Genomic DNA, 25,707 nt, shown 5'->3' with positions numbered 1-25,707 from the left:
CAGTGTTCATTGCAATGTTATTCATGATAGCCAAGAGATGGAAACAACCCAAATGTCTTTTGACATCCAAATGGATAAAGAAAATGTAGTGCACACATTTTGTAACCTTGAAAAGGATGGAAATCCTATCATATGTATGACACGGTTGAACCTCGAGGATATTATGCGAAGTGTAAGAAGCCAGTAGAGAAATGACATATACATGATTCCACTTATGTGAAGCACCTAGAGTAGTCAAAATCACAGAAAGAGAAAGAAGAAAGGTGCTTGCCAAGGGCCAGTGGGAGGAGGAAGAAGGAATTAGGAGGGTGTAGAGTTTCAGTGTTTTAAGATTTAAAAGCTCTAGAGATCTGTTTCACAATAGAAGTTGTACTTCTATACACTTAAATATGGTTAAGATGTCAAATGTAAGTTATGTGTTTTTGACCACAGTAAAAGAAATAGTGACCTCATTTAGATGGTCGGGTTTCCTTTGAAAAAGAACAAGGCAAGATACTGGGCCACTAAATGTCAAGGTGAAATTTTCTTACAGCCCAGACCTGCTTCCTTCCCCAATTCCCTCCATCCCTATGAAGCCAGAGGATGGATCTTTGCATTGCTTGCTCCCCAAAGGTTATAAGTATGTGTGTGCAGTCAGTGGAGGCCAGTTAACAACTTGTGCAAAATTTACTGCCAGTTTGCCATTTCCATTTTCCTATTTCCTTACATTTGTTAATGAAATTCGAATCACTTTAAAAGATATCGAGGTTAAGTAAGAATGCATCAAATCTCCCAGAATTCTTTTGGGTAGTGTCAATGCCTTTATTGCTGACATTAGGGAATAAATGGGTACACCCACCTACACACACACACACACACACACACACACACACACATACACACCAATACTCACGTTCACTCTCTTGTGCTCTTTCCAATTGCCCCAATCTCACCCCACAGCAAACATGATGAATTCACATCCTGAGGCGGGTGTACCACCAACAAAATCTGACCGGAGGAAACAATTTCAATTCAATCAGAGGCCTCCTGCGGTTGAAGTTTACAGGGAGTGCTGCCAAATCTCACTCTCTTGGCGGACAAACTGTGCAGACTTTGGGCCTGCTGGGAGGGTGAGGCATTTCTTACTTTCAAAAGAGGGTCGATCCAAGATGTTTGTATTATTTCAATACTGTTTTTCCTATGGAGCCGGGGGTTGGCGGGGTGGGGGTGGGAAGTTCTTTCCTTGTTCCTGATATTTTCCAGAGATCAAAATGAAAACACAATGCACTGAGAGTAATCAGCAAGCCTTCAGAAGAATTGCATGTACTTTTGATTTCTATAAAATCCCCACAACACTTCTGCCACCTTTCATTCTGTGCAGAGGTACACAGCCTAGCCAGAGACATAGATCCCAGCACAGATATCAGCTTCCTAGTCCTTCCGCATTTTTAGCAGGTATTTTGGAGGCTCGTCAACACCAGGAAATATGTTTTCCTGGATCATTTGCATTTGCTTCTCTACTGATGTGGTCCTGAAGAGTTAATAGCAGTCAGTTGCTACTCTTTGGGATACTTCTGTGTGAGATCGACAACATGGACCCGGACACATTTATAAGACATTACTCATACATCCTTCCACTTACTCAAACAGCAACTATTAATTTCTGCTGTGGTCCAGCCATCACGCCTAGTACTGAGCACACAGAACTATAACAGAAAACTCTCAGTGAGCTTCCAGTCTAGACGGGGAGATGGACAAGCAGAAAATGACAAAACAGGGTGGAAAATGCCCACAGACGTTATGTCTGTTAGGTTTTCCTTGGTAGCAGGAAACAGAGTGCCTCTTCAATTTCTCAAATAAGGTCAACAAGAATCACAGGGCACCAGGAATAGCTTTACCTGCTGGCCTCTGGGAAGTTAGCATGCTGTGAGAAAATGGGAAAGAGGTGCAGGATCCCAGGCAGCTTTCATAATTGTTGGAGTGACTCAGTCTCTCTGCGTCTCCCACTTCTCATTTCACTCGCATATTCTTTCTCTACCATACAGATTCCTACTTGTGCATCATGACTGCTTACTGATAACGTCCTCTGGATGCCTCAGGAGATCTGAGCACTGTCTTCTTTCAGCTTCTTCTCCCTGATACCAAGGGTCCAATCTGGTGGTGTTCCATGTCTAATAAAATCACCTTATCTCTATGGGGCAAAGTGTTTATTCTAGCTCGCTCATAGAGCACCTATAGATAGAATCTCCTTGGTCTGAGGTTTCTGTGGTCCTGTCCACTGTGGCCAAGAGACAGTGCATCAAGCATGATTAGCTTCATGTGAGAGGCACATGGAGCAGCTTCCTATAGGGAGTTCCTGGGCAAGCAGTTAGAGGGGCTGTCAGCAAAGCAGTCACTGTAGATATGGTAACTGCAGAACTGAAAATCTATAATAGATACACATTTTTTAAAAAAAGAGACAGGGATTCGACCATAACACTGAAGAAAATCATATACAACAACCCCTGTGTATATACATGTGTATTTTAAGTTGATGATCTCTTAAGTTCAAATGCATTCCAACAACCCTGCATTTTTTATTCCCTCCCACCCTGCCTTTAATGTTTTTGACTTATTTTACATCTTTTCTGTTTTGTGCTTACCTTAACTACTTTATTGTGGATATAGATGACTTAACTACTTTTGTCTTTTAACCTTTCTACTAGCTTTATAAAGGGTTGATCTACTCTAACTTCATTGTATTTTTGCCTTTACTAAAGAGACTTTTCCTTTCATAATTTTCATATTTCTAGATGTGGTCTTGTCTTTATTGCTTAGTAGAATCCTTTTAACGTTTGTTGTAAAGCTGGTTTAGTAGGGCTGATTTCTTTTATCTTTTGATTGTCTGTAAAACTTTTTATCTCTCCTTCAAATCTGAATGATAGCTTTGCCAGGTAGAATATTCTTGGTTTCTAGGTTTTCTTTCATCACTTTGACTATATTGTTTCACTCCTTTCTTTCCTTATTGCTGACAAGTCAGCTGATAGTCTTATGTGGGTTCTCTTGTATATAACTAGTTGCTTGTCCTCTGTTACTTGAGAGAATAAAGATTTTCTCTTTATCTTTAATTTTTGGCATTTTAATTATAATATGTCTTGATGGTACTCTCTGTGCTTCCTAGACCCGGATGTCTGTTTCCTTTCCCAGGTTAGGGAAGTCTTCAGCTATTATTTCTTCAAGTAAATTCTCTGCCTCTTTCCCTCTCTCTTCTCCTCTTGGCACCCCTATAATCTGAATGTTAGTATGCTTCATGTTATTTCAGAGGTCTCTTACACTACCCTTAATTTTAAAAATTCTTTTTTCTGTTCAGCTTGGGTGGTTTCCACTACTCTGTCTTTCAATTCATTCCACTGTACTATCTAATCTACTTGATAGTCGATTTCTTCAAATGTGTTTTTTATTTCACATGTTGTATTCTTCAGGTCTGTTTGGCTCTTCTTTATGTTTTCTAACTTCTTGTTATACTCTCACTGTGTTCATCCATTCTCCTGAGTTCACTGACCATCTTTATTACCTAGGACTCTGTTGGGTAGATGGCTTATCTCTACTTTGCTTAGTTCTTCTGGCTTTGTCTCATTCCTTTGTTTGGAACATATCCCTGTGTCTCCTCATTTTGCCTAATTCTCTGTGTCTGTTCCCACGAATTGGGTAGGTCAGTTATGTTTCTTTTTTTTCCCTATCTTGGAGAAGTGGCTTTATGTAGGAGACATCCTATCCCAGTACCGCACTCCCCTCTGGTCATCAGAATGATATGTTCTAGGGGTTCCTTATGTGCAGACTGCATGGGCCCTTCTATTGTGGTGGAGCTAACTACTATGGGTGTGCTGAAAGGCAGGGCTGGCCTCCAGTCTCATTGGCTGCCAGGCCCTGCCTTGGATGGTAGCTGCTGGCCTGCTGGTAGATGGGGTCGTGTTCCAGGATGGCTGGCTCTGTGGCCTGAGGGTCCTGTGGCTGGCCTGCTGGTGGGTGGGCAAGCCTCCAGTGCTAATAGGGTGGAGAGAGGACTCCAAAATGGTACTTGCCTGTCCCAGTATCCTTGTGGTGGAACCACCTCCTCAAATTTCTGTTGCCAGTATGTATGTTCCCAGAGCGAGCTCCAGTTGTCTCCTGCTGCTCTACAAGGCTCTCAAAGATCAGCAAAGGGCTGATCTTTCCATTTGCTGGCTCTGCACTGGGTCTCAGATCACGTGAGATTGTGTGTGTGTGTCCTACAGAGTGGAATATGTGTTTCCTACAGACCTCCAGATCTTCTGTATGTAAGCCCTGCTAGCCTACAAGGCCCCAGATTCTGGGGGTTTCTTCCTGGTGCAGGACCCCAGGACTGGGGAGCCGGACGTTGGGTTTGGATCCTTTGTACCTTGGTTAGAACCTCCGTGATTATGATTATCCCATTTGTACATTGTCTACCTTGACTTTGTGGATCTTGGTGATACTGCTTCTCTGCCCCTCCTACCTATCTTGTTCTGGTTCCTTCTTCTCTTTTTAAAATTAATTAATTAATTTCTGACTGTGCTAGGTCTTTGTTGATGTGTGTGGGTTTTCTTTAGCTGTGGTGAGTGGGAAATACGCTTTTTTTTAAGTTTATTTTTTAATTGGAGGAAAATTGCTTTATAATATTGTGTTGGTTTCTGCCATGCAACAGTGCAAAGCAGCCATAATTATACATATATCACCTCCCTTTTGAGCCTCGCTCCCCTCCCCCTACTCGATCATCACCGAGCGGCAGAAGACCTAAATAGACATTTTTCCAAAGAAGACATACAGATGGCCAATAAACACATGAAAAGATGCTCAACATCACTAATTATTAGAGAAATGCAAATCAAAACTACAATGAGGGAGCTACTCTTCATTGCAGTGCACAGACTTCTCATTGCAGTGGGAAAATAAAAAGGCTCAGAATAAATATGCAACACAGACCTTCAAAGAACATGGCTTTTTCAATGGTTCCCTTGATGGTTAAGTTTGATTTTTCATGTTGGAGTACTACAGGGGCAATTGAGAGTCAGAGAATAAATTTGACGCATCTTACTGAAGCTTTCATTTTATTAGAAATTGTGGGAGAATTTTATATTCATACAAACATGAATGTATGATAGCGTAGATTGAAAAACAGTCAAGGTTTTTAAAGACATGAAATTGAACTTGAGTTTCATGCTAGTGGATGGGTTCTTTGTGGAAATGATCCAGTAGATTCCTTATTAGGGGCCATGGGAAACTCCGTGAATAATGTCAAGATTTTTGTCTAGAATCGTAATCATCACCCTTGTTAGTTTTTAAGTAATATTTGCTTCTTTATCAAGTACAGCCTGTGTGAATATATGACATCTAATAACATGCCAGATTCTGCAGGCTTCCCAGGCAGTGCTAATGGTAAAGAACCCACCTAGCCAGTGCAAGAGACATAAGAGATGTGGGTTCGATCCCTGGGTGGGGAAAATCCCCTGGAGAAGGAAATGGCAACCCAGTCTAGTATTCTTGCCTAGAGAATCCCCTAGACAGAGGAGCCTGGTGGGTTACAGTACATGGGGTCACAAAGAGTCGGACATGACTGAAGCAACTTAGCATGCACACAGATTCTCCAGGGCTTCTTGATTCATAGACACAGAGGAAGAATAACAATCATGAGATTAACCTCAGCATGCTTGTTGCATATCTATGACATGCTTGGTTAAGTATGTTTTCTAAATATGGTTTCTTTTTTATTTGTCTTGCTAAGATAAGAGGGAAGGAAGTGGGAGAGACAGGGATGGAGGAAAGTGGAAATGGCAAAGCTACTTCCAATGTTTAAAAAAGGATGGGCTTGTGAGGAGAGAGTGTGTTCAAGAAGCAAAGCTTAGCGCTAGGCATGCTGGCTCTCATGCAGCCCAGTTAGGCTGCCCAGGGGCAAAGGCTTGACAATCACCAAGGGGAGTACACACAGACATCTGGATCCAAGCCCAGGTTCATGACATCACCCCACACCTTTAGTCCCTCCTCCAGCTCAAGTTCATAGCTCAGCAATTGTGCAACTGGCAACAAATACAAAGAACAACTGGAAAGGGAAATGAGAATTTATTACTAGCTTCAGTTTTCTTTGGGGGAAATAATGTAGGTTTTTCTTATGCCTGAGAGGAAGGCCCAGATTACAGGATGGATCCTGTTAGGACATGCAGACGGTGAAGCAGTACAAGGTCGTCACTTCAGCTGGTTTCCTCTCCAGCTATGAAGGCGTGAATATCAAATGGCATTTGAGAGACCACAAAGCTTTGTATAAATGTTAGACCTCCGGGCTGTTGAGATGCGTTCTAGAATTCGAAGCCTCATAAATAGCTAGTTTGGAAAGCCCTGCCCTGCTCCATGCTTGATCCCTGGTGTTCTACCCTTAGAGCTGGGTCAGCTTGACTCTTTGAACCTTGTGAAATCGTAAATATCCCTGGGAAGGGTGTTAACTTTTCTGCGTCATTGTGTGGTTGTGAAAGAGGAGAGCAGAACATGGCAGCTGATGTTAGTTCTAGTTACAGCTCTGCCGCTGGAGTTCTGTGACCACGGGCATGGCAACTCTTTCCATTTCCATGACCTCATCTGTACGCACAGAGACTGAACGAGATCATCTCTAACGTTCCCTGCAGATTCCACTTTCTATGAGTCAAGGAGGAAAGGCAGTGTGAGCAGGAACTTCAGGATGGGGATCTGAGTGAGCAAAGGGGATTCCACCCTCAGGGAAAAGGACGCCAAATGCAAAGGCAGGCACCCAATGCCAGATTTTCTTATGCCATATTTGTGTCAAGGAAAACCCCTGGGGCTGTATATCTATCTAAGTGATCATAACAATAACAAAAACTATTGTTAGAGCCTGTTCTGTCTTAGCTGTCTGTTAGCTCCTGTTAGCTGTCTTAGCTGTTCTGTCTGTTAGCTCCTGCTGTCTTATTACCCTTTACCTTAAGTACTCAGGGCTTTCCTGGTGGGTCTGACAGTGAGGAATCTGCGTGCAATGCAGGAGACCCAGGTTTGATTCCTGTGTCGGGAAAACCCCCTGGAGAAGGGAATGGCAACCCACTCCAGTATTCTTGCCTGGAGAATTCCACGGAGAGGGGAGCCTGGTGGGCTGCAGTCCATGGGGTCGCAAAGAGTCAGACAGAACTGAGCAACTAACACTTACTTTCACTCAAGTATTCATGATTGAGGAGAACTGCTGATGTGTGCGACCACCATACACGCATCCCTGAGTAGTTCTGCACTGTTTTCTGAGTCCTAAGTCCTACAAACATCCTTGAGAATCAGCCAGTGCCAATCTGCCTCCACCGTGTGGTGGGATAGATGTGTTTGTACTTATCTAACTTATTAGCCTTACCTCATCTCAAGAACTTGCCAGATACAAAAGGTGACAATAGACCTGCTTTGGGATGGAACTAAATTTGAGGACAAACAGTTGAGAAGGTATGGAATACCCAGGTGGAGGTGTCCAGCAGCTAATTGGAAACATGGGTCCAGGGGTGAGGAGAGACCTGGATTTAGGAGTTATTTATACACAAGGGGTAATTGGTGGCCATGATCTTCCAACCTTAAAAAAAAAAATACTCACTGTGTATTTTATTTCCTTTAATCTACAGCATAAATTGGGGTTTGCCTGGTGGCTAGGGTGGTAAAGAATCTGCTTGCAATGCAGAAAAGCTGGATTCAATCTCTGGGCTGGGAAGATCCCCTCGATAAGGGAATGGCAACCCACTCCAGTATTCTTACCTGGGAAATCCCAGGGACAGGAGTTTGGAGGGCTACAGTCCATGGGGTCACAAAGTATCAGATACAACCGAGTGACTAACACACATACACAGCATAAATTAGATGACATGATACAGAGCTTGAAAAATATTTGAATGATTTTTGTGTGCCAAAGTCCTAAACATAGCTGTTGCTGCTAAGTCACTTCAGTCGTGTCCTACTCTGTGCAACCCCATAGACAGCAGCCCATCGGGCTCCCCCATCCCTGGGATTCTCCAGGCAAGAACACTGGAGTGGGTTGCCATTTCCTTCTCCAATGCATGAAAGTGAAAAGTGAAAGTGAAGTTGCTCAGTTGTGTCCGACTCTTAGCGACCCCGTGGACTGTAGCCTACCAGGCTCCTCCATCCATGGGATTTTCCAGGCATGAGTACTGGAGTGGGGTGCCATTGCCTTCTCCCCTAAACGTATCTACTTCTGGCCAAATGGCTCAGGAGAGGGTTAGGGCTGAAATTAGGGTGTGTCTTGATGAGAACAGTTTTCAATTCTGATTGTGTTCTTCCCACAACATCTCCACTGGTAAAACAGGGAGAGCTCAGTCTGTCTCATTTCAATTAAGACAGAACTCCCTAGTCAGTAGGAGGTTTAGGGGAGTCTTCAGGGTCTGTGGGGTGGAGGTGCAGGGCTGAGAGGCAAGCAGGATGTGGGGAAGGGGGCTAGCGCTAGTGCGCATGTGCTCAATTGCATCTGACTCTTTGAGACCCCATGGATTGTAGCCCACCAGGCGCCTCTGTTCATAGGATTTGCCAGGCATGAATACTGGAATGGGTTCCAGGGATTGAACCCCTGTTTCTTGCATTTCCAGCATTGGCAGGCAGATTCTTTACCACTGTACCACCTGGGAAGCCTGTGGAGGTGGGGGACCTGGTACCAATTTCTGCTCACTCCTCAGAAAGGCTAGTGCTGGGACTTCTCCTCTTTCCTGGCCTTTCCCAGTCCACCCCAGTAAGCTCAGGGTCTCCTTGCAAACAGGCTGGCGCTCTCTGGCTAGAGGAATCTTGCTGGCTTAAGAGACACGCGGAGATGATTAACTGGTAGTTTCTGCCATGACCTGCTGACCTTATGGGAACCTCTGTAGAGATGTAAAAATGACTTACTTTTTTTCCCTTAGTGTCTCTGGTGCCTATAACTTTCATAGTAATCATGACATTTGTGTTCATCGTTAATATTCCAGCTGGAAACATCCTCTTTTCCCCCTCTTGTCCCTGCCATGGCCCATCTGTAGTTCAGGTTATCACCTTTCTCAGAAAACACTCTCCATAAAAGCCCAGTATTGGTGAGTTAGGCTGATGGTTTCCACACCCCTCTTCTCTGTTTTCTACTTCCTACTGCAGTTTAGGGGAAGATGATGTTATACCATAGATACCTCATTTGTCAATGCTGTCTTCTGAATCTCCCTCCTCATGTCCACTATCACAGACCTTGAATAACTGTTTTCATCCAGCCATTTAGCCCATTGCTTCTTTGACCAGCCGGCTAAACCTGAGTATCTCTCAGACTTCTGTGCTGTCATTAACATGCTTCTTGTTTAACTCAAAACAGCTGTTCCTCCTCCGCCTCCCATCCCCAATCTCTCCTCCTTAGACAAACCTTGCTGACCCAGAAACTTTGGGAAAAAAAATATTTCTGAACAAGTGAGAGTTCTGGAAAGATAAGAATTTGCCTCGTTCAGTATGGAAACATCTTTAAGCTTAACCATTCGAATGGAAATTTTCTAGGCCGTAAAACGTTTAACTTTATGTTGAGGTACTAGGGTCATTACAGTAAACAAAAGTTTTGTACTCTGCTCCCTTGCAATGGGGCCCTGAAGATCTTTTGGGGTAAAACAGTCCTAGATTTCTGTGGTTCTGAAGTTATTTGATAACCTTTTAAAAAATTGAAGTGTAGTTGGTTTATAATGTTGTGTTTCAAGTGCACAGCAAAGTGATTGAAGGCTATTTTTTGGTAAGCTATTATTTGTTGAAATTTTGTAAGCTTTTAAATTGACTATCTCCATAGTTTTTATCAGGTCATTAGCTACTGCTTCTCTTTATCAATATAACCTATTTTGAGACATTCTTTAATTCTAACTTTCAATGTTCACCTTGGGCATAGAATACCAGTGCACTCACACACACACACATATACAAACTCAAGCATGTGTGTTTGCCTGTGTGTTAGAACTGAGTGCAAAGAATTGTGAGCAAGGACTTGAGAGTTTTTCTATGAGTAAACCGAGTAGATTGTGAGTCCTCTATTTTGATTTTCCAGAAGCCAGTTTTGTTAATGTTTTTGCTCATTCTAGTAATAAAAGTTGAAAGACAAATCCTTTTGGACTTTGTTGAAAGGTTACTCCTAGATTTCTAGGGGCAACCTATCTTTCTAGAAACTTCTTCCTCAGTTTCGTTCTTTGTTATAACTTTATTCTAGAGTAGGCAACTGTCACTAAGACGAGATTTTTTTTATGAGAAATTCTTCACTCCATTGTCCCAACTTTACATACAAACTTTCACCCACTATCTTTAAAAATATTATCATGATGTTTTTAAACCATTGTCATTAAAAAAAAAAAAAACCCACAGGTGCAAAAACAAACTGCAACCATGAGAGCTAAATCTCTCTCTCCCTCCTTGTCCTCTTTGGCAGAATTCTGTGGAAAGCTGAGTAAATGAACAGGGCCGTTTGACAGAGTGAAACCCATATCAGCCCTATTGAGCAATGTCTTGAACGTAAGTCCTTTTCAACCAAACAGAGGTATATTTTCTTTTATATTGTTGACTTTGACCCTGTAGTTTAGCAGAGAACACTTGTGCAACATTTTCTGGATCAACTGATCATCTGCTCAGAGCAGGCATGCATGTTTCTCATCATTAAAGGGAAACCAAACCCATTGACCTAATCCTCCATTCTACTTTGTTTCTCTCCAGTCCTTCATGCTGTAGATTCTGATATATTAATGAAGGGATGTGAAAGCAATGGGCTTCATTCTCACACCCAGCCCCAGCGGGAGCAGAGGCAGAGAGTGGGAAGATGAGAAATGTCCTTATTTTGCACAACAAAGTGCTTCTCCAGGTTGCCTTTTTCCTGAACTATCTGCCTCTGCCACTCCCAAGGTGCTTGCTTAAAATACAGATTCCAGGGCCCATTCTGCACTTACTCTACCAAAATTCCTAGAGGATGGGGCTTTGTGATTTGCATTTTAAATCAACCAGATGGTGTCTTTGTTTTTTGTTGACCTACCAATTTCTGTGTCTGACTCTCAAGTACATACTACAAATAGTTAAGCTCAGTTAAATACTTAGAGAATACTAATCATCATTGAACTTTACTACCGCAGATGTAATACCTTTCACTTATAAGGCAGCATTTTAAAAAATTTTATGGAAGTATAGTTGATTTACAATATTGTATTAATTTCTTCCATACAGCAAAGTGATTTAGTTATATATATACATACACACGCACATTCTTTCTCACATTCTTCTCCATCATGGTTTGTCATCATAGGAAACTGAATATAGTTCCCTGTGCTACAGAGTAGGACCTTGTTGATTATCCATTTTATATGTAAAAGTTTGCATCTGTTAACCTCACACTCTCAGTCCATCCCTCCCCCACCCCATCTCCTCCTTGGCAATCACAAGTCTGTTTTCTATGTCCATGAGTCTGTTTCTGTTTCATAGATAAGTTCATTTGTGTCATATTTTAGATTCTACATATAAGTGATATTATATGGTATTTATCTTTTTCTTTCTGACTCACTTCACTTAGTAGGATCATTGCTAGTTGCCTCCATGTTACTGCAAATGGCATATTTTGTTCTTTTTTTATGGCTGAGTAGTATTCCATTGTATTACATACGTACCTCTTCTTCTTAATCCATTCATCTGTTTACATTTATGTTGTTTCCATGTCTTGTCCATTGTAAATAGTTACATAGCAGCATTTTTAACCATTCAAAGTGTTTTCTATATGTAACCCTCTGAGGCAGGCAGGGGAGGTATTTTTACCCCCATTTTAGAAATGTAACTGAGTCCCCTGCAGCTTAATGACTTGGGCAAACTGTGCTGGGACTTACTAGCCTGGAGTTAGTACTGGTGCTCGGATTTTCTAGCCTTATTTCACTGCACACTTGGTGTTATAAGGCCCAAGACACAGAGAAAGCTTATTAAAGTGTTCCTTAGAAATAGTGTTCTTGAGCTGAAATCAGCGCCTTCAGAGTGCCTCCAAGTGCTGTTGAGGGTGCTGTGCATTTGCTTCTAGAAGATGAAAGCCAAGATGGACCCCTGGGCACTGAGGAGCAACAGGAATCTTCAAAACAACAACAAAAAATCTCATTCCTCTTTTGTTCATCCCCTTCAATTTTCTGACCTTTTCCCTCCACTCCCTCTTTCTTGTAAAGACTCAAACTCTGAAATAATTATATGAAATTAAGTTGGTAAAAACCGGGCTTGTTTCCTTAAGATTGATGTGTTAACATTCGGGGCAGTTTTCTCAGGACTCAAGGAGACTATTATTTCTGAGCTTGGCTGCAGGAATCTTCCTCTTTCCCTGGGCAGGGTAGAATCTCCACCCACCCCCACCCCCTCAAAACCGTGTTTCTTCATTCCACGACCCTTCTCTCCACAACGCAGCCTGACTGGAGCAGAATGCGTGTAGAAGTGTTTTTAGAAGCCCAAGGTATCACTTACACTAGTCGGAACTACCTCCTGTGAAGAGAGAGTGAGACTGAATTCTAACGGAGGGTTTCTTTGCACTACGTTGGATGTTAAGTTTTGAGTCTTCAGGATGGCAAGCCCCAGACTGGGAGTCTGGAGGAGGTGAGGAAAATACCAGCTCTATATCAAGAGATAAGCAAGGGAGTTGGTTGTTAGCCAAAAGAAAAGTTTTCATGCAAAATGTATCATTCTGCAAAAAAGTAGTAACAGGGTTTCCCTGGTGGTCCAGTGGCTAGGACTCTGGGCTCCCAGTGCAGGGGGCCAGGGTTTGATCCCTGGTCAAGAAACTAGAATTCATGTGCTGCAACAAAATTTGAAGATCCTGCAGGTAGCAGCCAAATAAAGTATAAAAACAAAAAAGTAACAGCAGTTAAAAAAAAAAAAGCAACCCTCCCCATCACTGTGTGAAGTAAAATTAACAAAAGATGGAAAGATCCCTGCACTTCTTTGCATTGGAAAATCCCTTGGGTGCTCAGTGCTGAATCCCCAAGTTCCTGAGGCCGCCCTGGAGGAGGGGGTGGGGGTCAGGTTTAGGAGGTGCCAGCCCACCGTGACACATCGTCCTAATGATGACTCCTTTGTAAACTCCTTCCCTTTCGCTTCACAGGACTTGTAAAAGGCACCCGCAAACCTCTGCCTTCCTGTGCCTCCCTGCCCCGAGGTAGAAATCCTCTTCTTTCAGGAAGTGCAGAGCAAAGTTCAAAGCTTTCTCCATCAAAAGAAAGTGCGCCTGATCTAGTGTAACATGATTACGTGACAATTAGCACACCCCCCCTCAAAAAAAAGCCAGGTCTATAGTGGATTGTGCTGGCTCCTTGCAATCTTCACCTTTCTAAGAGCTATTTATCACTTCCCTGTTCAGGATAAAGATGCACTCCCCCAAACTGAACACCACTTAGGATCTGACCCCTGGAGGAGGGCATGGCAGCACACTCCAGTATTCTTGCCTGGAGAATCCCATGGACAGGGAGGCCTGGAGGGTTACAGTCCATGGGTGCAGAGAGTCCCACTCCACTGAAGCAACTTAGTATGCATGCAGGCAGGGTCAAAGCAACTGGTAGCTTTGGGCTGTCTGGGGATGGAGAGTTATAAAGAGGTGGTGATGAGAAATCCCCACCAGATGCAGAGGTGAAGAGATGATCTTATAGGAGAGAGGACAAGGGAAAAAAAAAAAAAAAAAAAAGCGGATCTGCAGACCCAGAGGAAGGCTCTGAGCTCCGGCGATGTTGTATATGACTGCGAGGTTTCTTTCCTTGCTATAAAACAAGCCCAGTTCAACCGATGTTAAAAGAGGGTTAAAGGGGGGCATAAATCTTTCTAGGCATTGAAGATCCACGGAAAACTCAGCCTGATGTCTTTTACATCTGTTTCAGGTTCTTGGCCTCATCGGACTCAACTGCCTTTTCTGCAGCGATAACTCACGAGCCCCATTCAACCCGCTGAGTAGCGGGTATAGGGTGTCACACCCCTCGGAGCCCCGAGGATGAGGGGTGAGCGTCCGGGCAGCCGCCAAGCTCCTGAGGCTGGCCCAGTGACACCGTGTAAGTCTACACCCCGGGGCGGTGGAGAGGAGGCGGCGGGACTGACAGCGTCAATGGGCAGCGCACACACTGCCGGGAGAGGGGAGCCTGGGCGGGTGGGAGCGCGCTGGCTGAGGTTGGTCACACGGAGATTGAGTTTCAGCTGAATTAGATCAGAGCTGTGGGAACCAGCACCTCCTTCACACACACAGCCGGTCTCCTCGGAAGATGTGGGAGGGCGGCTGGGGAGACGAAGGCAGGCAGCTGCGCTGAGATCCCAAGTACAGCCCGCAGCAGCCCTCAGGGACCTTAATTACTGTCTCCCTCTCCCCAGCGCAGGGGGAGACGGGCGGGGGGTGGTGGGGTGGCTTTAGGCTGAGAGGCTCCGGGATATCAGGGAGAGATGGGGCGCTCAGCGCTGAGAACACACCGTGGAGTGGGAGTGAGTCTGTGTGTGTCTTTGAAGGACAACGGCGTGATGATGGAAGTATGGGAACGGCGTGGTACTTTTAGGTCCACAGCTGCAAGAGGCAAACTGCAGAAGGGATTTCGGTGCCTTTAACCCTGTACCTTTCGGGTTTTGATGTTTTATAGCATTTCAGTAACATGCAACCTGAGCTTTCATGCATACCATAGCTGTGTTCGCTGTTACCCACCGGTCCTCTAATCTCCTGTCTCTGCTTAATAGCCTAACACCATTTCAGTGCCCCAGAATACCAGCTTTTTTAGGAGAGGCATTGAAGAAGTGGAAGATGGAGGGGAAGTTTTCAAATTAAAACGGGGACACTCGCAGTCCGATTAAAAAGGGCAAGAAGTCAGCGGCTTTGAAATCCACCCCCCTCTGGGGGGTTGGGAAAACCCGCTCTAGGAGACACTGGAAACACACTTGTTCCACACTGGCACCAGAGAGGCTTTCTCCGGGGCAGGGAGCGCCTGGCACTCGGTCCAGGACGTTTGAATCAGGGAGCCTTCAAACGATCTTTTTTTCTTTTCCTGTCACTCAACAAGAGGCTGGAGGCAAAAAATGCATCCAGCGACTTCCCCGAACCAAGCACAAAACAACAGGAGGCTGCCCAGAGCTCCCTAACCTTTTTGGTTTGCGCGTCAATTTCAAGCTCACTGCGGCTGATGAGAAAAGGACCTCGCTCGCTGAACAGGCCACGTTTGTTACCACGCAGGGTGCTGTGCTTAGTTGCTGAGTCGTGTCTGACTCTCTGCGACCCGCAGGGTGCCCCCCGCATGATGCTCTTTTGCTTAGATGGAGAATTTTCTGGAGTGTACACAATGTGGGGGCCTGAGGAAACCAGCCAGGCTGCTCCCAGGGGATGGCTTGTCACCCCTCAGTAAAGACACCCAGAGCAGAGACAGGCGACTCTTCAGGATCTGACTCAACGTTTGAGTTCTTAGGCAGTTGCCGCTTTCCTGGATTTCTTGCGATTCACAAACAGAGACGGTTCAAACCCTAGCAAGAACTCAGGTGTTGTTTTGAATTCTCCTAGCTTAGGAGGATGCCAAAAAGGGCATAGGGAAAGTTTGCAGGGAGTCTGTGAGTCATCCATGATTAAATATATGTATGCAAAACTGCTATATGACTTCCCCTGTCCCTGGGAAGAGAGTTCTTACATCTCCAACAGATTTTCAGGAGCCCAAGACTCTCTCTGATTTAAGAACTACTGGTTTTAGTTTTGACGTTTTATTTATTTATTTTTGGTTACGATTCATTGCTGCCTTCATTGCAGCCTGTGGTCTTTCTCTAGTAGCAGACAGCAGGCACTAATCTCTAGGTGCAGTGCCTGGCCTGCTCATTGCGGTGGCTTCACTTGCAGAGCACAGGCTCTAGGCACTCGGGCTTCAGTAGTTGTGGCATGCAGGTTCAGTAGTTGTGGGGCATGATCTTGGCTCCTCTGCGGCATATGCAGTCTTCCCGGATCAGGGATCAAACTCGTGTCCCCTGAGTTGGCAGACAGATTCTTATCCACTGCAACAGCACGGAAGTCTAGAACCACTGTTTCATATTGAAGATTTTCCCAAAGGTAATTTCAGTTGGTTGGAGGGGGACATTGGCCTCCCTCAGTCATAGGTTCTACAAAGTAAAATATTTTGTGTCACAGTGGAGGCTGGCTGTTTGTTTCATGTAACTCAAGGAAACAGTAACTGAGGGCGCACACAAGCAGTGTCCGTCCACAGAGTCACTGCTGATGTGAGTACGCTGAGTGTGGGGTATGCCTATCCCTGGGATGGATCCAGGCATTTGACACCCTGATCCCAGAAGTTGTGGCAGTGTTCTGAGAGGATTATATTATTGAAGAGAGAAAACATAAATGAGAACCTTAAAGAGCTTACAGTCTAGTCCAAACTTGCTAAACCTCTTAGAAAAGGAAGTTAGATAAATACAGAGTGAGATTGGATCCATCCCATGGAAAGAATGTGCCCTGGCCTGTGGTGGTACAAACCTCTTTCTGCCAGGGCAGGGAAGGGTTCCTGGGGGAAGACGTAGTTGTCATAAAATGTCTTGAAAAATAACAAAGATACCACAGTCCTCTGTTTGGAGTTCCAAATTTGATGTTTAGCTGAACACTGTAGACATGTTTTGCCTTAAGAAAATCCAAATTTTAGGGACTTTCCTAGTGGTGCAGTGGATAAGAATCTGCCTACCAATGCAGGGCACATGGGTTCGATCCCTGGTCTGGGAAGATCCCACATGCCGTGGAGCAAATAAGCCCATGTGACCCAACTACTGAAGCCCATGCTCTGCAACAATAGAAGCCACCACAGTGAGAAGCCTGTGCCCTGCAATGAAGAGCAGCCCCCACCCAGTGCAAGTAGAGGAAGCCCACATGCAGCAACGAAAACCCAATGCAACCAAAAATAAATAAAATTTTTAAAAAAATCCAATTTTTATAAATAAGCTGATTTCCAGAAGCAGACAAATTGGGGATGGTGATAATTTACATCAAATAATAGCTATTCTTGATGCCAGATTCCTATGAATGAAATTTTACATATTGTATTTCAAGTAATCTTGTGACAACTTCGTGGAGAGGTGCTTGTTTCCCCATTTATCAGATAAGGCTTAGGAAACTTAAAAAACTTCTTTGCTGTTACTTCTTAACTGAGTGGCAGAGAGACCAAGGCTGAAAGCTAGATGAGGCTGTCTCCAAAGTCCATTCGTTGAAGTCTCCACTAGGTAGCTCCTCAGCCCAGTAGGATCTGTTGCTTTGCTCAAAATGTCAAGACTCCAAATTCATCTTATAGATGACTTGATTTTCAAACATCCAGGAAAAAAAGAAATGGCTATTAACCCAGTGCCTGCCATCTCCCCGATACTATGCCAGGAGACACAAGTCTCTTATTTTGTAAAAAATGAAATTTGACAGAAAATTTAATTCTTGTGCAATATTTTCAAAATATATTTATCAAAGTTAGTTCTATACAGGCAAATTGTCTTTCACTAAAAAAATCACAAACTGGTCAAAACTTTCCTAGGGCAGAGGGTGGATGGCACTGTTTTATACCCTGTGCCTAGTAGAGTGTCTGCCATAGCCCAGTCAGTAATTACTGAATGAATAAGCAAGTATTTAATACGAGGATGAACTATTTTGAGAACAGTGATTAAGAAGTCTTATTCCTTAAAATGGAAGCAGGAGGGCTTCCCTGGGGGTTCATTGGTTAAGAATCTGCCTGCCAGTGCAGAGGACATGGGTTCGATCACTGGTCCAGGAAGATTCCACATGCCGCTGGGAAGATTCCGCAAGCCTATGCACCACAACTAAGGAGCCCATATGCCCTAGAGCCCTTGCTCAGCAACAAGAGAAGCCACTGCAATGAGAAGCCCATGGACCACAACTAGAGAGTAACCCCTGCTCCCAGCAAACTAGAGGAAGCCCAAGCACAGCCATAACTAAATAAATAAAAATTAAAAAAATAGAAGTCGGACATGGGCACTGGCCATGAAGACATGGGCATAGTTCATTATACACCAAAAGTGAACTTGTTTGTAGAAAACTAAGAATAGTGAGAGAGAAAATAAGCTGTGGAGAGCTCAATTTTGCAACTTGAAAAACTATACTTTGCTTTTCTATTGTTTGTTTCTATTCAGATTGAGGAAATGAAAAGCTCCTGCTAGTTGAAACTTCTACCCTGATTAAAAATAATACCTACCCTTTTCAGAGATCTTAACCAACAAGTCTTGTGATTTGTTTTCATGACAGCACTGGGATCTATATGATTTCAAGCATAATCTCTACCTTCTGCCCTCTCTCAGCATGTGTGTGTGTGTTTCATAAATACTGACGTGTCAGGGATCTTTGGTATTGGGGAATTAACTTTTAATTTTTTGGTTGGAAGTGCAAATAGTTAATAAAAATATAATTTTGTTGGTGAACCAGAGCTTGAAAGAATGAACCAGTTTTGAGGCCAGCAATCATGGGCTTGAATTGAAGCTTAAGAAAGATCATTTCTGTTGAAAATTATCCGGAAGCAAGTGCTACCAAGTGGAACTATGCCTTTTCCAGACTTGAATATATGCTTAAAGCTGTGGATGACCATCCCTCTTGCAAAATGCAGGGATTCAAGCACTTAGAGACAGAGCGTTGATGTAGATGCTATCTTAAGACTGTTTGCAGGTCTCTGGTGTGGTCAGAGTTCATGGAAGGTAAAGTGGTATGAAAAGTTAGCTGCCTTTACACAGAGAGGCCCAGGCAGGATAAACCCAAGGAGGAACACACCGAGACACATAGTAATCAAGCTGACAAAAATTAAAGGCAAAGATAAAATATTAAAAGCAACAAGAGAAAAATAACAAATAACCTCCAAGAGAACTCCCATCAGGCTATCAGCTGATTTCTCAACAGAAACTCTCCAAGCCAGAAGGGAAGGGCATGATATATTTAAAGTGATGAAAGGAAAGAACCTACAACCAAGAATACTTTACCCAGCACAACTGTCATTGGGATTTGATGGAGAAAGCAAAAGCTTTCCAGAGACACAAAACTTAAGAGAATTGAGCACCACCAAACCAGCTTTACAACAAATGCTAAAGGAACTTCTCTAGGCAGGAAATACAAGAAAAGGAAAAGACCTGCAGAAAACAAATCCCAAACAATTTAGAAAATGGCAATAGGATCATACATATCAATAATTACCATAAATATAAATAGATTAAATGCATCAACCAAAAGACATAGACTGATTGGGTGGATGAAAACATGTGCTTGGAGGCACTTCCACTTATCACATCATTCTGCTGGACCCCGTAAATTTTATGTAATTATTTTATATTTTTAGGTTAATCATGTTCCCATTATGGCTCACAATTGTAATTATCTTTTTTTTTTTTGGTCTGGCTATTGATTGTGAAAACTGATAAACATCTTTTACTATTGTGATTATGTAGCTATTATTCACTTAATACCACTGTGTCATGATTGGTCAACAGAAAAATAATAGAACTCTGCATCACCAAAACTATGATTTAATAGAAAAAACTTTTTAAAATCCAGATGCATATAAAAATTATCTTGGAACTTTTTGAAAAGTACAAATGCCCAGGTATTGCTTTTTCTCACCAGAGCTCCAGATACATTTCTAATGAGTAGTCATGTTTACAAACAACTGGATTATATGATGATCTTTTATTTTAATCTAGTTTCACTTTTTCTGTTTCATATTGAGTCCTCCCATTTCATTTAGTGTCAGTTCAGTTCAGTTCAGTTTACTCAGTCATGTCCAACTCTTTGCGACCCCATGGACTGTAGCACTCCAGGCCTCCTTGTCCATCACCAACTCCCGGAGTTTACTCAAACACATATCCATTGAGTCAGTCATGCCATCCAACCATTGCATCCTCTGTCATCCCCTTCTTCTCCTGCCTTCAATCTTTCCCAGCATCAGGGTCTTTTCAAATGAGTCGGTTCTTTGCATCAGGTGGTTAAAGTCTTGGAGTTTCAGCTTCAGCATCAGTCCTTCCAGTGAATATTCAGGACTGATTTCCTTTAGGATGGACTGGTTGGATCTCCTTGCAGTCCAAGGGACTCTCAAGAGTCTTCTCCAACACCACAGTTCCAAAGCATCAATTCTTCAGTGCTCAGCTTTCTTTATAGTCCAACTCTCACATCCATACATGACTACTGGAAAAACCATAGGTTTGACTAGACAGACCTTTGTTGGCAAAGTAATGTCTCTGCTTTTTAATATGCTGTCTAGGTTGGTCATAACTTTTCTTCCATTTAGTTATGTTTCTTCATTTAGTTTATGTTTTCCAATTTCTCCATCCTTTTCTTTTTTTGATGTTCTTTCACAAGCCTTTATCAAGCATAGTAGAAAATTTTTTGTATACATACATATAAATAATGTGTATAGTACATGTATTTTAGAAGTCTTATGAATCTTTGTCTAGCTAAAAAGTTTATGACATCTTGATTCCACTTGTTTCACTTAGTATGAATAGAATGCTATATTTCTAATTTTAAAAATAGATATGCAACAAGCAATAAGAGTTTACTGTCTAGCACAGGGAACTATATCTTGTTATAACTGTATAACACAGGGAACTGTATCTTGTAATAACCTATAATGTAATGATGTAATAATAATGTAATAATCTATAATGGAAAATAATTTCAAAAATAATGTATAACTGAATCATCTTGTTGTGTACCTGAAACATTGTAAGTCAACTATACTTCAACAAAATATATATAGTAAGGAAGAAAAAAGTTAGCTGCTTCTGGTTTTTAGCTCAATCTCTGCTTGCCTATATCTCTTCAGGCCAATAACAGAGCATGGTAGAGTTTGGAGGAGGCAATGCAACAGGGAAGAAACTTGTATTCTATTACAGATTAATCACTAAAGAAATGTTGCCTGTAACCCTAAATTATAGGTGATAGTGCATCTCTGGCTACACTGCCTCCCAGGTAATGACCGTCAAGCTTTGTTTAGCTCACAGGAAACATCCTGACTAGGCTCACCTGTGAATAATGCCAAGAAGGAAGAAATTAAGTATCCCTTCCCGAGTCTGACCAGAACCAGGAAATGTTTGATTTTACTGCCTCCCCTTTTAGTATAAAAGATGCTGAATTCTAACTCAAGCAAATGGTTCTTTGGGACTCTAGTCCAGCATCTTCTCGGTCTGCTGGCTTTCTGAATAAAATCAGTATCCCTCCTTGCCCCAACAGCTCTTCTCTTGTTTTATTGGCCTGTCATGTGGCGAGCAGTAGGAGCTTGGGCTCAGTAACAGCAATAATGATCAGATTCAGGGCTCTTCAAGAAGCTTATCTCGGGCTTCCCTGGTGGTCCAGTGGTGAAAAATTTGCCTTGCAATGCAAGGACATCAGTTTGATCCCTGGTCCGGCAAGATCCCATATGCCATGGAGCAACAGAACCCGGCGCCGCAACTACTGAGCCCTCGCTCTAGAACCCATGAACTGCACCTACAAAACCCACTCAAGGCAACTACTGACGCCTATGCACCTAGAACTTGTGCGCTGGAACGAGAGAAGCCGCTGCAATGTAAAGCCCAGGCACCACAACCAAAAGTAACTCCTGCTCGCCACAACTAGGGAAAGCCCTCCTGCAGCAACAAGGACACAGCACAGCCAAAAAGTAAATAAATAAAAGAAATAAATCTTGCTCCCCTAGTGGTTCAGCTGGTAAAGAATTCGCCTGCAGTGCCAGAGACCTGGGTTTAATCCCTGGGTTGGGAAGATCCCCTGGAGAAGGGAACAGCTACCCACCCCAGTATTCTGGCCTGGAGAATTCCATGGACTGTATAGTCCATGGGGTCACAAAGAGTCAGATGGGACTGAGCAACTTTCACTTTAAAAAAGTTTATCTCATTGCCTGCTCCACAGGATGCAAGTACATATTTCGATGAGGTTGTTCCAAGGATTGAGCCATCTTTCTTTCCCCTTCCTTCCTCTCTTTCTTCTATTCACTCACTAAATCTTTTGTTCTTTTAACACACATTGATTTATCCTCTCCTGTCACCTCATCTGGTGTGATGGAACATACAAGTAAGCACTCCAAGTCCAGGGGGCAGTATAGGGTTAGTTATGCACAGCTATGGTTGAACAGGGCAGAGGAGCACCTAACCATTGGCAGTCAGGGACAAGGAGGATTTTTCCAGAGGACTGAGCTTTTATGAGCGCAAGAAAAGTTTTTTAGGAACAAAGGAGATGGCAAGGCTCTCCAGACTGATGGTATGCCATGTGTAAAAGCTTGGAGGGGTTGGGGAGAGGGCAGGCAAGGGAAATTGTGGCAGATGTCGAGGGTAGATGTCATCCTACCAGGACCCTGAGCTGTGTATGGAGCCATGATGGGAGGTGATGTCAGATATGGGCAAGATTTGCTAACATTTACTAAGCACCTGCCCTTTTCTATGCATTGTTCTAACGGCTTTCTTTATTGACTTAGTTCCTCATTACAACAGCCCCATGAGGTAGGTATTAACATGTCCACTATTTTACAGATTCACAGGGAGATCAAATATCTGTCCCAAGAGCACACAGCTAGAGAGAAGCCAGGATTCACCCCAGACAGTTTGACTCCAGAGCCTGTAGTCTTAATGGCTATGCCAGGCTGCTGCTCTGATAGCCTCAGGTTTGCCTTGACAAGTGGCCAGGGAGAGACTCTTTCCTACCCACCAGTCCAGGTTAAAGTGGAAGTTACCATGAATGTGGATACCAGTTTTTCCTTCCTTAGATCAAAGTTGCTCATGCTGTTTTAATACCAAAATATCAATGCTGAAGATAGGGACCATGTCTGTTTTATTCATCAATGCAAGTTCAGTATCAAGCACAGAACCTGTTAGGCAGTAAGTACTTATTAAAGGTTTATGAGATAAACAATTAATTCATTGATTTTTACCTATTAACCTTATGATGAAGAAGTGAATACAGACTTCTTCGGTGTAATATTTCTTTTCTTAATTAATTTAACAAAAGCGAAGCATTGCACTAAAACGTTGTCACATATCATATATGCAGTTGGAATTCTGTGACACAGTCAGCCCCAAGACAAAGCTTTACAGAGATTAGTTTCTTCCAAAAGTATTAATCAACTGCGTGTATGTGTTCCACTTGTGTCATAATTATTTCTCTTTATTTAATATGGGCATTCTTCAATTTGGGGCTTCCCATGTGGCTCAGTGATAAAGAATCCACCTGCAATGCAGGAGACATGGATTCGATCCCTAGATCTAGAAGATCCCTGGGAGAAGGAAAAGGCAACCCACTCCAGTATTCTTGCCTGGAGAATTCCATGGACAGAGGAGACTTGTGGGCTATAGTCCATGGTGTCACAAAGAGTTGGACATGACTTAGGGACTAAGCAACATCAACAACAAAATTCTTCAATTTGCAGATTATCCAAGCTTCCCACTGTCCTCCCAGTTAACATAAACCCAAAGATGTGCCTATGATTTTCATAGAATCTATGATACTTCTTTTGATGATGATCAACAGTTGACTATATTAAACTTTAGAGCTGCAAAATATTGGGTAAGTAATACAATTAGGTTATACCATGGTCCAAGAATGGAACTTGCTTAGCGACATTAATGCATTGATTGCTTCCAATGTATTTCAGTGTTTTCAATGAAGTGGCTCTTTCCTTTGCAAGAAAAAAAAGAGCACAGTAGACATAGAGATGTGTGCTTTTGGTTTGGTCAGCAAGGAAGGCAAGGCCTTATGCGCTGTGTCCGTCAACACTGATAAGCTGTGACATCAGGAGGCGAGGAGGGTCTCCAGCTGTTCCACCTACGCTGGGTCCCAAGCGCCATCATCCCCCACAGGAAGCTGAGGAAGCCCAAACAGAGAAAGAGGAGTGCTGTGAATACACAGTCTTCTCCTCAAATGGAGTTTTAGAAATTGGGACCCATGTATGCTTATGGCCGGTTCATCTTGATGTGTGGCTAAAACCATCATAGTATTGTAAAGTAATTACCCTCCAATTAAAATAAATGAATAAATTTTTAAAAGTACTACAATCTGAGGGGGGGAAAGTCATTACAATGGGAAAAAAAAAAGAAATTATGTGGGTATCCATATAGTTTGAACTTCAGGAGACCTTAGTTTTCTGGGTTTCTTCCTTGCAGTACAAGGGCACATGTTCTGAACATGCCAGTTGGTACAGTTTCTCTAGAAAATCTTTTATCAAAAAAAAAACAAAATTAGAACAAAAGACAGTCAAAACTAGAACGAGATAACAATAATTGTTTTTTATGAAATAAACATTTTTGTTTTATTTCTTATGTATATGTGTGGTTTCAACAGTATTAGATGCCTTTCATCCAATTATGAAAACTATAAATGATTTTCACTAGCCTGATTTATGTGCTTTACCATTTTGCTGTTGTTGTTGTTTAGTTGTTAAGTCACGTCTGACTCTTTTGCGACCCCGTGGACTGCAGCCTGCCAGGCTCCTCCGTCCATGGGATTTCCCAGGCAAAAAGACTAGAGTGGGCTGCCATTTCCTTTTCCAGGGGATGTTCCCGATGGAGGGATTGAAGCTGTGTCTCCTATATTGGCAGGCAGATTCTTTACCACAGAACCTCCTGGGAAGCCCATGCTTTATCATTTACAAATACACAAACATCTGTTACAAGATTTTTATATGTTCATTTAGCTCTCATAAGCCCTTTCTCGAGAAAAGGTATCATTATTCTGTTTTAACAAATGAGGAGACTGACGTTCAGGGCAGATCCCAGCTGAGGGGATTTATCTAGGGCCATGAAAAATAATGTAGCCCAAATAGGAACCCAGTTCAGATTTTAACCTGCCACCAATCCATTCTGTGGATAAATCAAGAGAAGTAGGGTAGTTGTTATTGAGTGTCCACCATGGGTTAGATAATTTCAAACACGCTACCTCATCTACAACCTCCACGGTAGGGAACTATTATCAAAGATAAAGAAACTAAGGTTCAGAGAGGACCCATGACTTCTTAGATGCTTAGTAAATGACTGAACCCTTTCAGTGAGAAATAATAGATAACCCTGCCAAGAGAGGGGTTGTTTCACTGTCAAGTTACTGACAAATCTTGAGAATGCAAAGCCAGGCAGAGTTTCTCACAAAAGGAAGCTTATTTGTAAAAGGAGAGTTTGGGAGCCCCCCACCCCCTTTTTGGGCTATTTTGAGGAGTATTTTCTTTTCCTTTTCAGCGAGTCTTTATCAGGAACCATATCTTTGCTCCGTCACCTGCAAACAGACTTTAGAACAATGAAAACCACCCTCTGCAGGATATTGATTCCGATGGAACAAAAGTTGATTAAGCAGAATGGTGGCTTTTTTTTTTTTAACTGGAGAAGTTCCAGATCTTTCCTTAGTCCCGTCTCTCCACGAAAATGAGCTCTATCCTCACAAATCTACAGAAAACCCGAGTCAGAAGGAAGATTTACGATGGGAGACACTGGCCGGAAGACGGCTATCTGGCAGACTATTGAGAAGCTCATCTTTGTGTTATTAGAGAAACACTCTCTCTCGACAGGATATAGCCTGGTTATCACGTAATCTTCTCAAGTTTCATCCCCATTCTGCTTACAAATGCCCCCAATATAAAGAGATGCATTTCATTAAGACAGTCTTTTTAAGAGGCAGTTTATCCCAGCTGTTGCTGTCTGTCTTAAACACCTACCTTTTCACCCTCGTGTGGAGTTGGTAAGTGCTGTAAAAAAAAAGGGAACTTAAGAAATCTCAGCAAAGGAAAAAACACCAAG

At 42.8% G+C, this 25,707-nt stretch overlaps 1 long non-coding RNA gene across 1 annotated transcript in view; it reads left to right on the top strand.

Annotated features, from left to right (window-relative positions):
• Window positions 1-10,400: 10,400 nt before the first annotated feature.
• LOC139038468 (uncharacterized) overlaps window positions 10,401-25,707 on the top strand; it is a 62,527-nt gene continuing 47,220 nt past the window's right edge. The window contains exons 1-2 of the long non-coding RNA XR_011491472.1: window positions 10,401-10,485; window positions 13,848-14,015. This is a non-coding gene — a long non-coding RNA (uncharacterized lncRNA). The remainder of the gene's footprint in view (window positions 10,486-13,847; window positions 14,016-25,707) is intronic.

Source organism: Odocoileus virginianus, chromosome 15 (genome assembly GCF_023699985.2).
Source record: "Odocoileus virginianus isolate 20LAN1187 ecotype Illinois chromosome 15, Ovbor_1.2, whole genome shotgun sequence".
In the NCBI taxonomy this organism is placed as follows: domain Eukaryota; kingdom Metazoa; phylum Chordata; class Mammalia; order Artiodactyla; family Cervidae; genus Odocoileus; species Odocoileus virginianus.
Note: the sequence above shows the minus strand (reverse complement) of the source record. Positions and strands in the feature narration are given on the sequence as shown.